Here is a 14677-nt window from a genome sequence, read left to right on the forward strand (position 1 = left end):
GAATAGAAGCAGCTGCGTACTGATGTTGTAAAGGAAAGTGCCTTCGAAAGATTGAAACCTGCAGTACCCAAGGTAGAAGAGGTTTTTTTCTCAAGAAAAAATTCATGGAAATGAAGATGGACGAAAAAGATGTAAACGAATTCCGCTTCGAAGAGTCACAGGAACTGACGTTCGTGAAGGTACACGACCTATATTCACCACTGCAGCAAATTAGTATTGATTAGGAACCAGAGATAGAGGAAACTAGCTCGAATTAAACACATATCTCGAAGTACCACAGTACACCGACCGCTGCGAGCCTTAAAGTATGCAATTCGCATAACAACTTTATTCGTTTAAAGGTTTATCATCGTTTTTTTGGATTCACAAGAACCCAGTGTTCTTCGACAGTAAACCGTCAGTCTATAGTTCACGAAACATACGTTCGCTTTAATAATAAAACGACAACCATTTAATTCGGAACCTTCGCTTCACATAATATCATCCGCCCAAAAACCATAACGCAAAAAGTGATGTCAAAAGCCTTTCACCAAACCATCGCTATCTTCCTTTCACCTACAACCCAAAAAGGGAAACTGGTTCCAAGATTCCAGAAGAAAAAAAAACCTCTACCCCTTTTGTTCGCCCATCCTTTTACCCGAGTTGCTGTTGTATCCTTTCTAACCCATTCTTTCCCTTCTCGAAATGGTGGCAAACAAAAGTAACCAAGCTTGGCAACTATCGCACTTCCATTAGCAGCCGATTGACCGATGGATAACATTCGCCCCATGCATGTCGGTTCGATTTGCCGCGCCGTGTAAGACCGTACCGACGCTCCGGGCGGAAAAAACACGTACGAAAAATAAACCATAGCAAAATATTACACGCACCAGGCTTAAAGCGAGCGTGGGCGAGGGGTGGAGTAGAAAGATTTTTTTTTTGTCACTGTTTGCGATTACTTGGCAAAAGGATGTAGAGCTTACGGTGAGAGCTGGTGCGGGATTTCTAAAGCCAAGCGAACGCGACCGGAACGACCCCACCAGGGCAGCTCCTTGCCGACACTGCACAATCTACGTGCAGTTTCATCGGCACGATCGGCTAAATTATGCTGAATATTAGGCCAGCCAGATCTGCTGGCCGGGGCGATACCTCGGGTCAGGTCAGTCAGGTTGGCGGGGAAATGACATATCTTACACATATCTACAGGTGGGGTGAAGGACGGGAGGGGTTGAATAAGCGAAAACCGAACAGAGCAATAACCTGCGACGATGTATAGAGGTCGCTGCAGTCGACGTACCGTACGTGATCATCATTTTAAGCTCACACAGTCTCACACGGCATTCGGTTTGCGGTTCCCCACACATGTACCAACGTGGATGATATTACGACACATCTTTGAATGTGTATATGTGTGCACATGTATGTGTATTTGGCATTTGAAAATCCTTTTGAATGACGAACGCACAACCACCATCATAAATGAAGGACATTTTATTTCATTTATATCGGCAATATATAGTCTGCTACTCATCGTTTCTGTTTTTGTCTGTGTACGCCTAGCATGTTTAAGTTCGAACGCCTCAGTAAAGCATTTACAACACGCAGCAGCAGTATCAACACAACAACAAATGCTCAATGTATCTTAACAAGGACAAATCCTACTCGACCCCGGCCATTCCATGATTGTAATCCAACCAGCAGCAGTAGTTCGAACAGTGTGCGCGCCTCCATCGGGTTACACACAGCCACCGTACGACCATCGTACCAAGGTAGCTCATTTTTTATTCATGGCGCTCAGGCAACCATTCCCGAGCACGGCAAGAACGTGAGGAAATGTTTGGCAAAAGATCGCATCGCCGTATTCTGATGTTTTGTGATGTGGTATTTCGTGTTGTTGTTGTTGTTTTTTAGTCGTACTTACTTTAGTTACTTTCTTCCTTTAGCAAGAATGTAAATGGTCAGCGGCTCAACGGTTTCGGGTTGCCCCAGCTTAAGTAAACAATTTCAAAACTGTAGCGCCTTTTCCGCGCTGGCGAAATAGTGTGTGTGGGTCGTTTTGGTTCCATTCCTCAGTGGTATTTACGCTCCAATTGCACCATTTGCCGTGTCCGCACCGGTTTCGCTGGTGGAAATTGTAACCGAACTGCAATACAAATCCATTACGGCCGGACTGTGGATGTTGGAACAAACCAGCAAAACCTTCCCAACAATTCAATATTTACATCCAAAGCTGCACAAGCGGCCAGAAACAAACAAAACAATACGCGTAAAATTCTACCAACGAAAAGTGAAACAACAGCGACAAAGGTAGAACGAAATAAAAAAATACGGTAGATCCAAGCTTACTACGAAATTACAGCACGAGGCAACCGGCCCGATCGCCGTGGGACATCAAGCTAGCAATAAACAACAGCGAGAGTAAAATTTAATTTGAAAATTTTTATACCATTAGCCACGGCGGGAGGCGAAGAACATTCCGCGAAGAAAACCCCCCGGTATATGTATGTAACGGGTCGGAAAATAACAACTTTATGCAACCATGGGCCGGCTAAAATGGAGTACGTGGTATAAAAATGGAGCCTGCTTTGACGACAGCAGTACATTTGAAACAATAATCGTAGAGAGAATGTATTTTGCTAGCAATTTTCTTTTCTATAAATCACATCTGAAGAGACACACACGGGGTTGACGGCGGGGTTGAATCTAGACGAGATCAAGTCTCCCATAAAATTGAGTTTCTTTAACTTCATTGTCTAATTCTTAGGTCTATGAGGGTTTCGACAGAATACTGAGAATTTAAGACGGGATGTGTCAAACAATTGAACAGATATTGGGCTATTCTTCCAAAGCTCCTATTCTTCAAATCGGCTATTCTGAAGGAACTTTTTTTATTTTACGATTAATGACTAACAGGACATAATGTGGACACTATCTTGAAGAAATTCCAGGAATATGTCACATAAAACTCAAACAAAATGTTTGAATCATTTAAAATTTTGAATAAATCATCAATTAGACCAGGGTCTCATGCGGCCCTCGAGAACCTCCTGTGCGGCCCGCGACGCTTTCGCTGTTGTTACCATGTTAAGAAATTATTCAATTATGAAAAGTAGTGATACTGTTTAATAGTTCAAATATCAATTACTGAAACAGATATTAAATATTAGAAATTGTGAAGTCGAAAAATCGAAACGACATTTCGAGCGCACATGTGTGTAAATTATCCGCAAGTTAATATGTTAGTGGCCCCCACTCTATCGTAGTTTCAACGAATGCGGTCCACGGGTTGAAAAGTTTGGAGACCCCTGACTTAGACAGACAGATTGTGACAAATGTGCTAAAATTCAATAAACACGGTTAGCTCAGCTTGAAGAATATTGAGAACTACTTTGTTCAAAGCATCCAATGCGTGTCCAATGAGCGGACTTATTCTTCTTTCGTGGTACAACAACCTCAAGAGGTATAGGCCTGCCAGCTAGATAGTCAGTCCTGCGTACGGAGGGTTGGTCCGGATGGGATTTTGGACCAGTCCTGTCGTGTGAAGACCGGCGTCGCTTCCAATACACCACCGGGCCACCCCGTGGACTAATATAGACTATTCAGTTTGTTTGAAAAGTTAGCACGGTTCTAACCTCCAAATGTCAATTTTTGGATTTTGGTTGTCAAAGCACAACCACAAAAAAGGACATGGTGAAGATATCATAGACCCCCTCTCTATTTGTATCGACCTTAAACCACTGGCCATATCATCGACTACCACTGTCTGTCCATTTGTTTCATTTTTATTCAGAAAAAAATGTATTGCTGGGGTTTATATGGAAGATGTCGGTACCAGTCGAGACCGATCGACGCCAGGTGTGGAATAAAAATTCACTTAACCTAGACACCCGGTCCCGGGGACGGACCCGGAAGACATTCCAGCTTTGGACATGCCCGGCCAGTTCGGCGTGATGGGTTGTAATAACTCCTCTTTCGCTCTCTGTTTTTCTATACATGGTGGAGGATAATAAAATTTACGACAATGAAGATCACCCAACGTGCCTGATGAGTTACCTGGAGGTGTGTGGTGCAGGTTTAGCGCTAATGGGAAAGTGCGGAAGCTAGACGAACGGAACTGTTGGCGGCGGATGGGAAAGATGGTAGGAAATACGATGCAACGATAAATAAACCTGATCCACTCAAATTTCATCCACCACGCACAGTGGGTGCACGTGCAGAAATATAAAAGTTCAAAAATCGATTTAAATCCGCAAAAATAAATAAATTCAACCACAGCATCTTTGAAGTTGATAAAGCAAGTACGTTGCTCACCAATGTACGCTATTTGTAAAACATTTCCGATTTATTTCGTCCCACAATTCGCCCACCGTGCGACCGTCGCGGCTGACATATCGCAGCATCGCGGCATAACAGAACCGGAGATTTATGTGCATTGACATAAATTTTTATGACAAATCACTCCCAGTTGATGACCGGCCATCTCTCGTTCCACCGGCACCGCTGCTTTGCGTGGTGCCGTCTTCAAAGCAGCGAGAAAAATACATTTATAAACTCCCGGCACCCGATTCAGCTTCCTCGCATTGCTTACGGGTGGATATGTCCTTTTTTGTTGCTGTTGTTGCTTCTTTGATACCATTTTTCGGCGGAAGCTTGAAATGGTCGGTTGATTTGAATCAATATACAAACAACAAATATGGACGAAACGACTGTTGTGTTTGCGCGTCAGCTTTCAGACGGTTACATTGTATCGTGGCGCATGTACATACTGCCGATGGCATTTTTTACGCAGCGTTCAATCATTGTTTTATGGATTTTAAAGTTATTTTTAGACTGTTTATTGTTTAGCCGACATTACCGAGGGGCGAAATTTTGATTTTCAAACCACCGTGTTTTATTATTTTTTTGTACTTGTTTATTTTATAAATAAAACATTGCCACTCGAATAGAAATTAATATAAATTAAATATGTTTACAATATAAATATTATTCATCACAACATTTTCACAACAGAAAGTCAATGTTTTTGTTTCGCAAAGACTCCTACTACACACAATCTTGATTGAACCGACATAATCAAGATGACTAATCGATAAAAGATGAATTCAAAGTTCCAAGCAAACGAAGAAAAAAACTCCGCTCCCCAAAAAAAATCCTCAGCAAAATATCAACAGTCACCAGCAGAGGCGACGGTGTCGCGATGGCAAATTAGCAATCATTTTCACCAACTGTTGCTGACTTCGAACCGTCAACCGGGCCCGGCAACGGTACGGTTCGGGAAAATGAAAAATGAGTCTCCAGCGCTAACCCTCCCTGTAAATCACAGCGTTACAACTCAACCGCACGCATACACGTTTGCGAGTGGGCATGTTTAAAATAAAGTGCAGCATAGAACCAAGCAAGTAACAAAAAAAAACCAACACGCACAAATCAACATTATTTCTTACCCCAGGCCCATTTTCTTCGCCGTCATCGCGGTTCGATTTTTCGCTTTCCCAGCATCCTTCATTTTGTGCGCCAAATCGCGCTACAGGGGTCCGCTGGTGGACCGAATCTAGACGCGGCAAAGTAAGACCGTGCCAAGAAATGAGATATTTGCACACTCATTAATCATGCAAATTTTGAACTTTGCCCCATGGTCCGTTAACGAAACAAACGAAGAAAAAAAAGCATCAACTAGGTGCAAAGAGAAACGATGAAATTTAAGGTGGAAGAAGCAAAAGGTGCATGGCGACATTTTGCACTGGAACGTTTTAGCTAAACCATCGGATACGGATCAATCCATGGGATGAGAAAAACTTCACAATGAGAGAAAGATATTTTTGAAACATTGTGTAACTTTCACATTTGTCAATATCCTGGCCACGGCACCAGCACAAAATGCCACAAACAGGTGAGCAAAAGCAAACATGTTCTCAAATTTGCTTTGCCTCTGTATTGAGGTTATCCGTGAAGTGTAGTGAAATATGGTTAACTTACTTTATAGTTAAAACCAGAAAAAAATGGCGACGAGAAAGATTACACGTACACATTTTTCTACGCTGCCTCGTAGTTCTGCTCGTGTCTGCTTTACGGCTTGCTGTGTGTATATTCGTTGCGCCAGATGTCGTCCACTCTTCAGCGCAAGCTTATCGTTTATTATTTTGTGGGATTTTTGGCTGTCGTTGTTTTGCTTTATGCTTCCGTTTATAAGCTGCTCTTTGGCGCTTTTCTTTACCGCTTCGGCAGAACGGTCCGGGAAAGAAATGTCTAGGTTTGGGATAAAGAAAACCCAGAAAGGACGCCGTTGGTTACTTGTCTTGACAGCCGGGTTGACCTTATCGGGTAATTGAATTTTCTTCGCCCAGCAAATTTTCTTCCCAGACACATGAAACATTCTATCGCACGCCACCAACATAGAAGAACCGGGAACAGGGCCAACTGTTTGCAAAGGCAGCTAGCGAACCTTTTGGCAAATGTTTGGAGCAAATCAAATTATTTTACTGACTTTAAAATCTATACCATTATTCATTTGAATATCGTGACAGCTGGAATGGTTGTTATGGAAGTTCCATTACGAATTAATATATTTCACATTTTAACAACATTCACTCACATACGCATATGAGACACAGACACATAAGAAACACATCTAAAATCCTTTAACCCTTTGTTAAGAACCTTTTCCCAACAATAAAAGTAACCTACTCCACTAGTTATCGCAGCCCCTCTAATTCATGGTTTGCGATCGAACACATCGAAAAGGTTGCTCTCGGTGGGGTTGACTTATTATTACCCTCCCCTGCTACCCTATGCCCGTATTCAATTTCCATCCGCTATCGGATTCAAAGTTTTCGCACACGGGTTTTTTTTACAACCACGCAACCCGAAACACTGGCGGGGCACGAACGGGGAGCAAACAATTTAATTATGAGCAATCTTTACCGCGATCTTTTTTCCTCCGTTTTGGTTGCTTCTTTTGCTAGTGAGGTGAGGGGTGTGGGTTGAATTATAGGCTGACTACTCTCGTAACGCGATGCTTTACCGATGCCGGTAGCCTACAGGTCTAGTGTTATCTTTACTATCTCGCTAACAGCTGGAGTAAAATCAATCAATCAAATGTAGCGCTACTCAATTGCCTGCAAATACAGGAGTGGTCTCTATTCTACTGCTCTACCTTCATTGTATTAGGGTGGAATCGAAATAAGGATTTACGTACATCTTATTTGTGCTGTATACGATTGTATTTTGTTGTGCTAAAACATTTGAGATGAAACATGCATATGAAACCTCAGTGAAGAATTATTCGAATCATGAATCTCTCAAAAGAGTTATGATTTTCTGAAGATTCTCAATCTTTCAAATTCATGAATCTTAGAAGATCCTTGTAACGTTAGCGATTTTTTTCTCCTTTGGATATCAATGAATCCGGACAGATCACTCATCTTCGCTAGTTCATCAGGTTCATGAAACCTCAAAAAAATACGAAACATTTACTTTTTCAGTTCCTTGGAATTTTCGAATGAATCCTAAGACATTCATCTTTAGACATTCATGAGATCCTCTTCTGCACTCGTTCCTTAAAATCCTTGAAAATTCGTTGTTCGTCAGATATTCATGAACTCTTTGAGATTCATGAATCTTTAAAATGCGCCTAAAGTAAATCTTCACGGTAGAGATTCAGAGCCATCAAATTAGTTAAAAGATTTATTCAGGTACAACTGTGAACAGGCCAAGAAGAAACAGATTCAGTCAGATTCACCCACCAATACAGAGGTATTGCGAGAGCGTGTGGAAAAATGTATCTCCTGACGGCCATCTCCTCTAACTCCTTTCGTTCATCAGACCGCCGTAAGGGATTTAAACTAAATGTAGATCTAATTAAAAGTTTCAACAAAGCAAATGCAAATACCACCGGCGAAAAGAAAATAGAGCGGCGCGTGAGTGTGTGTGTGCGTGTTTTTCTATTTTCTCCGACCGGGGCCAGCAAAAGATAGACTGGAGTTTAATTATGAACTTTACATCCATCCGGCCACTCGCATCCTGTTGACTGTTGGAATAACAAATTATAAAGAAAAAAATGGTTCCACTTTTTTCTGCCACAGCGCCCTAAGTCCAGCGTAAGCCACAAAACAGAGTGCAGAAATGATGAATTATTTCGGCTCGATACAGTGCAATATAGTAACCCGCAAGGGAAGGCACATCTTCAGTAAAATATTTCGCATGAAGCAACGTGACCTTCACCGTGCCGAAGGTTTGCTCTTCCACCACACAAGCACGCAGCGGAGCGTACCTTTTGCGATGTTTTCGTTGCCCGCAGCAAGCTTGCCTCCAAGTTCGGATGGCAATCTTATCCAAAATCAAAGTTCTGAATCCCGGACCGGTTGTACTCGTCCGAAAACTCTAACGAAAAAAAAAAAAACAACAGTTCGTACCAATAGCTTTTGCTACGGTCCAGCGGCGCCATTTTTGCTGCCGAGCACGACTTCAAAGCTGAACTTCTGACAGGGGAGAAGAGGCGGATGGTTATTGAGGGGGGCAGTGAGGTGTGATGTAAGGACAGGCTATCCCACAGGCTCTAATCAATCCTTTCGGGTCAATATTACCGAGCAGGTCAAATCATCTGCGTGACGGGTCTGTACAGCCGTGCCCGTGCAACAGGGAGCTGTCTACCTACCTATCTACCCGCTGCGGCACGATAGCAAAAGTTCCAAAATTTCCCAAGAAGTATCTCTCTTCCACTCGTTCGCTCCCTATCTGCTGCCACCTCATCTAATTATCGTAAAAAAGGCCTGTTGAGCTGGCGGCTGATATTGAGATTTCCCAGGCGCTACAACTTTCCCGCACGCATCCCAAAATCACACACCCCACTTCACACATGCAAACGCACATACACATACAAATATATGTGTGTTCGCACATGGCAAATATCCGAAACAAGGCGCACGCAACCGGAACCATCTAACCGGGCAGAGGGTGTAAAGGATTCGATCGATATTTCTGATTCTGGGCGATAAAACCCCGACTTTCCGCACTTGTTTTTCCAAGCATTCTCAGCAGCACCTGCTGTCTCTTGCCAAACCGGACGATTTGCGAACAAAAAGCTAACCCCTGCCGGTTCACTAGGGATTTTGGGTAGGTGGGAATGGGGAAGATCCGCATGGGGGGCCGACTTAATCTCCTCACCTTAAAGTTCGCCCAATCGAACCGGGGGCAATAGAGGGAAAAAAATGTAAATCAAAAGAAACCTCTTTCATCTGCCACGCTGCAAACAGCGCGGTGTGTTAGCAACCGAGATTGACAATAATTAAGTGCCAAAAGCATTCAGTTGGGGGTATTGTTTTTATTATTATTATTTTGTGTTTGGGTCCCCGCTGGACGGAAACGGTGATGGATGATTAGTTCACGGATTAGACCAGATTTGGAAAGGTCCTTTCGATGTTATTTTTTTTCCAATCCATTCGAAGAAGAAATCGGCTCAAATACACACCTTTTTTCCTGGGAGTGAAAGTGTACCATCAAAACGTCCATTTGCTCCCAAAAATCCCCCTGCCACCTACCACCCACGCCACCCTCTACACGATAATTTACCCTCCCCGTGAGAGCTTTAAAATGTGGCACAATATTGGTTTTAAATTACTGTCGGTTGGGCTCTGCTCTCGTTTCGAGGTTGAAATGGTGCGTTAAAATTCTACGCCTCCCCCGCCAACCGTTACAGGTGTACTCGTTAAGAGCGCTCTTCTTTACCCTCCCTATACCCCCACCCGTTTCAACTACTCGCGCAGCCATCCCGCCCCCACCTAAACCGATTTCATTGCCGGCCCGAAGCGAAGTGAAGCGAGAAATTGACATTTTATTGCCATTATCAACTGCCAGCCGCAGATGATACGGTACACTCGATACGCATCTGGATGAATTGGGATGAACCCTACCACCCTGTCACACTTTGTATCTTCTTCGCTTGCCGCACTGCCAACCTTCGCCACCTAGTCTCCTTTCACTCGACAGCACTAAGAGCTCTTAACTATGTTTTTCATTCATTTTTATGCGTTTTTTTCCCTCCGTGGGGAGAAAATGTTGCGAAGATGCGGGCAAAGTTGAGGCAGCGCAGCGGTAGCATATTATTGATTTTAATTCATATACTTGCGCCGGTGAAAATGATAAGATACAAGGTGTGAAGGAGAAGATAGTAGGCTCGGTAACGCTGCCGTGTTTCAATCCCTTTGGTATTTAGATCATGTTTCCGTGTTTTCCAGCACAGTGGATTGAAACTATCCAAGCGCTAAATTATATTGTTAAACACATGAGAAACATTTATTCTTAGAACTAAAATATTTAAAATAAAATATTTTTAGATTTCAAAACTACGCAGAACAGCGAGCATTTATTTGTTGCCATTTGTTTAGAGGACGATGCCAAAATTTGTTAACTAAATCATTTGCTCGAATAATGTGTATGAAAAATTAACAAAATTATTGTTTCTATTTTATAACTTTCAATAAGGCAACGTTTCGCTAGTGATATTCTAGAAAACTCTTCTAATACAAGTACATTTTTAATAAAGTACTGGGCGACTCCATTTTTGTTCTTTTGGGGAGTAATATCCCGTCCCCGAGATACGCTAATATAGCGGACCGCTGTAACCTGGGAAAAATCTACGTATTTCGAATTTCCGCGTAAGTCGAATCCGAGAGTAAAATTGTTTATACTTCAAAGTTAAATAGTGGACTTCCTTCTATGCATTTAATTTATTTAGCAAACCATTCGACTTTTTGAAAAAATACAATAAAATAAACTAAAAACAAATGTTTTATATGACAAAAGAAGATATTTTCGAACACTTGTTACCTTTTTGCATAGATTTTGCGTTATAAACTAACTAAGCTGTCAAATTTCCAAAACCCGCGTATCTTCCAATCCGCGTATAAGAGGAACCGCATATCTCGGGGACTGCCTGTATTTATAATTACGCAACTACCTCGGCTGATTATCTAAATTTAACCCTTATAGAAATGTGCAAACAAAGACATAAATTGTGTGAAAAGATAACTACAGAAGGAAAATTATAACTTTTATTGAAGAAAGTATTGAGTGCGCTCTGAACTGCGGAAGCTATGTCTGCATTAGAATGTTAGTATATTGATATGTGGGAGAGGGAATTGACTTGAAAGTACTTTTACCTAATATTTTTTTCTATTTTAAAAATGACAACAGTGAAGTATATATCCAAGAAAAACCAAAGAACGTCAAATCTTTGCTATCAGATTGACAATTAAGGCTCCGTGTTTGGGATCTCGTATTCTCCAACGTCCTTTTGATGTAGCAAGTGCTCCAAGCATCAATATATTACATTGGTGTAACTTCTGCACTATTCCGGATCTGGAGAGTTCCACTGTTTCTCAATATCTGAGATCCGGTTGCTGTGATCCAGAACAGGAGGACCTAATATGTCTGCCCAAAAGCTGCTTACAAATATCAGTAGCACTGCAGCGAACAATACAAAGCTATTAAAATTAAGTGTTATTCCCCGATTGGCCATTGAAAAAAGAAACACACTCTAGCAGTGTTGTGCTAAATAAATCTTATAAGCAGAATCATTCATATTAATCGCTATCGAAGAGTCATTCAAATCAGGATTCAACTCTCTAAAGATTACGGCATCTTCAAGACAGTGGCACAAGCTCTTTGAAAGCCTCAAGCGAAATGATAGTATAGACACCAATGGCCGGGGAGGGTCGGACAAGCTCTTTGAAGGTCATTAAGCTTGGGTGATTCGTGAATCTTTGGAATAGTGATTTAGATTTGTTCATTTATTTCAAAGATCTGAATCTGAATGAATCTGAATCAAATTTGCCCAACACTACAGTCTAGTATTTCCTAAAAAAAAAAAAGCAAAACTTTAGTTATTTCCTTGAGAAAATACACTTGAATGATTGGTTAATATGTCCAATTATAGTTAAATAATAATTATATATAGGCAATCCATATTGAACATAAGTTTTATTCCAATATTTCTTCTAAAATGCCCATTGTGCAGTGGAATATACAGTGCTTTAAAGCCTTCATCTTTTCATTAACATTTGCCTTTTGCTGGTACAATTCCGCAATTGTAACATGGTTGCTGACGTCTAGCATATTCAATGAAATACCTCTAGCAAATATTTGTAAACGCATATTGCTATATTCGATTGGTTTGTTAGCAAGAAGCTTTTTCTGCAACCGCCGTTGGATGAAGATTTTTACAATTCGCAAACGATTTGATTGCCAAATCCCAGTCCCGATCCTGGAAAAATAATTACGTTTTGACGAGGATTCCCTTCACTTACACAAGGAACTAACTCCCCAGGCACTGAGGCCTTGGGAGGCAAAATTTAAAGACGAATAAAATTCACTTATCTCCCTTCCTCCCGAGCGTATCATTTTACAGCCTCCAATCAAACGTGTTTTGTTTCGTATTCCATTTGCCCTTTTTCCACAAACCCCCGGGGCCGAAGCCAGCTCCGAAGCCGTGTGGTTTAGTGTTGCGATATTTATTATGGGTTTTTGTTACCGACCCAACCCACCGACCGGAAAAAATCGCTACATCAAACGGTAGCTCCAAAATTATGACAACTCAATCCATCTCCATTTCGAAGGAGGCTACAACGGAACGGTACCGGCAAGTTCCGATAGTGATTTGTTCACGAGAAAGGAAAGTGTTTGTGTACCCCGGCTCGTCAGCAAAAAGTGGGGGAAAAACCTGCTTTCCGAATGCCCGACACGTTTTTCCCGGGATCTTTTTTGAAGAGGTAGATGGTTGGATGAAATGGCAAACCAAAAAAAGGCTCCCTTGCATCGGGGTACAACGCGCTGCAGTCGCTTTCCCTGCGCGATGATCTACCGATGTGGGTGGCCCTTGAAGTATTACGCGAATCGGTGGGTCTGCGCAGGGTACGGGATCGAAATGAAACATGTTTAACTTTACGAGCAACGTTGCACCGGTAGCCGAATACCGACGCTTTGGCAACCATCCCATGAAAACCATCTGTACGGGGCTCGAATCAGCTGTTGAATTATTCAACAATTTCGACAGAGCGACCCGGTAAATGATGCCGCAGATGATTCGGTTCCAGATATTGCAAGGGCACGTGCTCTGTACACTCTGCTGACGGTACCAAGCAGGCAAGGAAACAGGGCAATATTGTTGGACGAGTGGGCGTGTTTTGGGTTTTTTTTTATTTTGCTTCCCAAAAACGTGCACTAGACATCGGAGTCATACGTGCGGTTGAATTTCTATAACTACTAAACTAAACATTGTAATGCACGTGGCACACCTCCATCGGTTCGAAGCTACGGTGAATCTATTTTCAAAAACAAAACAATTGTCTAACAGCAACCTTGAAATGCAACAAACTAAGTAAAAACCCGAATAAAAATTAAAGTCGTATCATTGGTAAAGAAGAATTATGATTTGAAGAGTTAGCTTCAAGGTTGAACACATAGGACAACATTTGGTAGTAAGTTCAGGTGCTCTCAGAGAAGTGCGCTCATGTTGTTCATTATGTACATAAATAAAATATTAAATACACCATGCAATTTAAGTCCCTAAAAGTATACGTAAAAAGTACAACGAGATACTGGAGTTTTATCGAAAATAGGAAGTCTTAAAGCGAGTTACCTAAGAAATCTCGCTCTGGATTGTACAGTACTACCATGGTTTTGATGATTGCATCCAAGAGCTATCCAAGATGGAGCTGAAAGCTACGTTTGACTGGGTATCCCTTATTGCACTCTTAGCTAAGCTCGACGTGTTATTAATCGACCTGTGAATTTATCTTTTAACCAAGACCAACTACAAATTACCCTTGATAAGCTTCCAAACTAGTTAAGAAGTTGGCAATCGATTAGTCGTACAAACGTATTCCGTGATTTATTACTATATGATTTTCACTAAAAACTTTGAAGAGATCCATAGAAACAATAACCAATAGAACCAATATCTTATTCTGTTGGATACCACACCGATAATACTGGAAATGAGATAGCAGATATGCTCGCCAATAGAGGTCGAACTTCAGCAGAAATAGACATATTCCCTCTATATCCAGAAGCGGCACAATAAACAAATCCAAACATGATATTACAAACGCTTGGCAAAAAAGGATGGCTAGTAGATCTCCCTAATAAACTTATATTCTTCAAGATTGCCACATTACTCTGACCAGAACTAACAGCAAAGATCAACAGGTTCTAATACTATGAATCGGCCATACGAAACTAACCTATAGCTTTTTTCATTTTCAAAAGTTCGTTCACCAATCTGTCAATACTTTGGAGTACAAAACACGATCCAAGATGTTTAATCGGAATTCTAGGAGTACAAAAAAAATCCAGTAATTATATAACAACATCGATGTCATTAGGTCTCCCGATGAAAATAAACAAAAGAAATTTCTGAAATTAACCGAGTATGCTCAGGATAAGGCAATTTACAAGGAGGAAATGCCTTGTAAAATTTTGTGAAACATCCACACTATGTTGATAATACGGCAAATACCGTCATATTGGAGTAAATAAATAAACTTCTGAATTTCTTCAGAAAGATTCATTTATGTTACTTACTTATAAATTGTATAAAACAATAACGAACTAAAATAACAAAGAGACGCATAATGAAACCCACCCAGGTACCGAATTGGACATAGTTGAAGATAATTTACAGCTTTACATGGCTTACAAGTTC

The sequence above is a fragment of the Anopheles marshallii genome, chromosome X, assembly GCF_943734725.1.
Source record: "Anopheles marshallii chromosome X, idAnoMarsDA_429_01, whole genome shotgun sequence".
Lineage (NCBI taxonomy): Eukaryota > Metazoa > Arthropoda > Insecta > Diptera > Culicidae > Anopheles > Anopheles marshallii.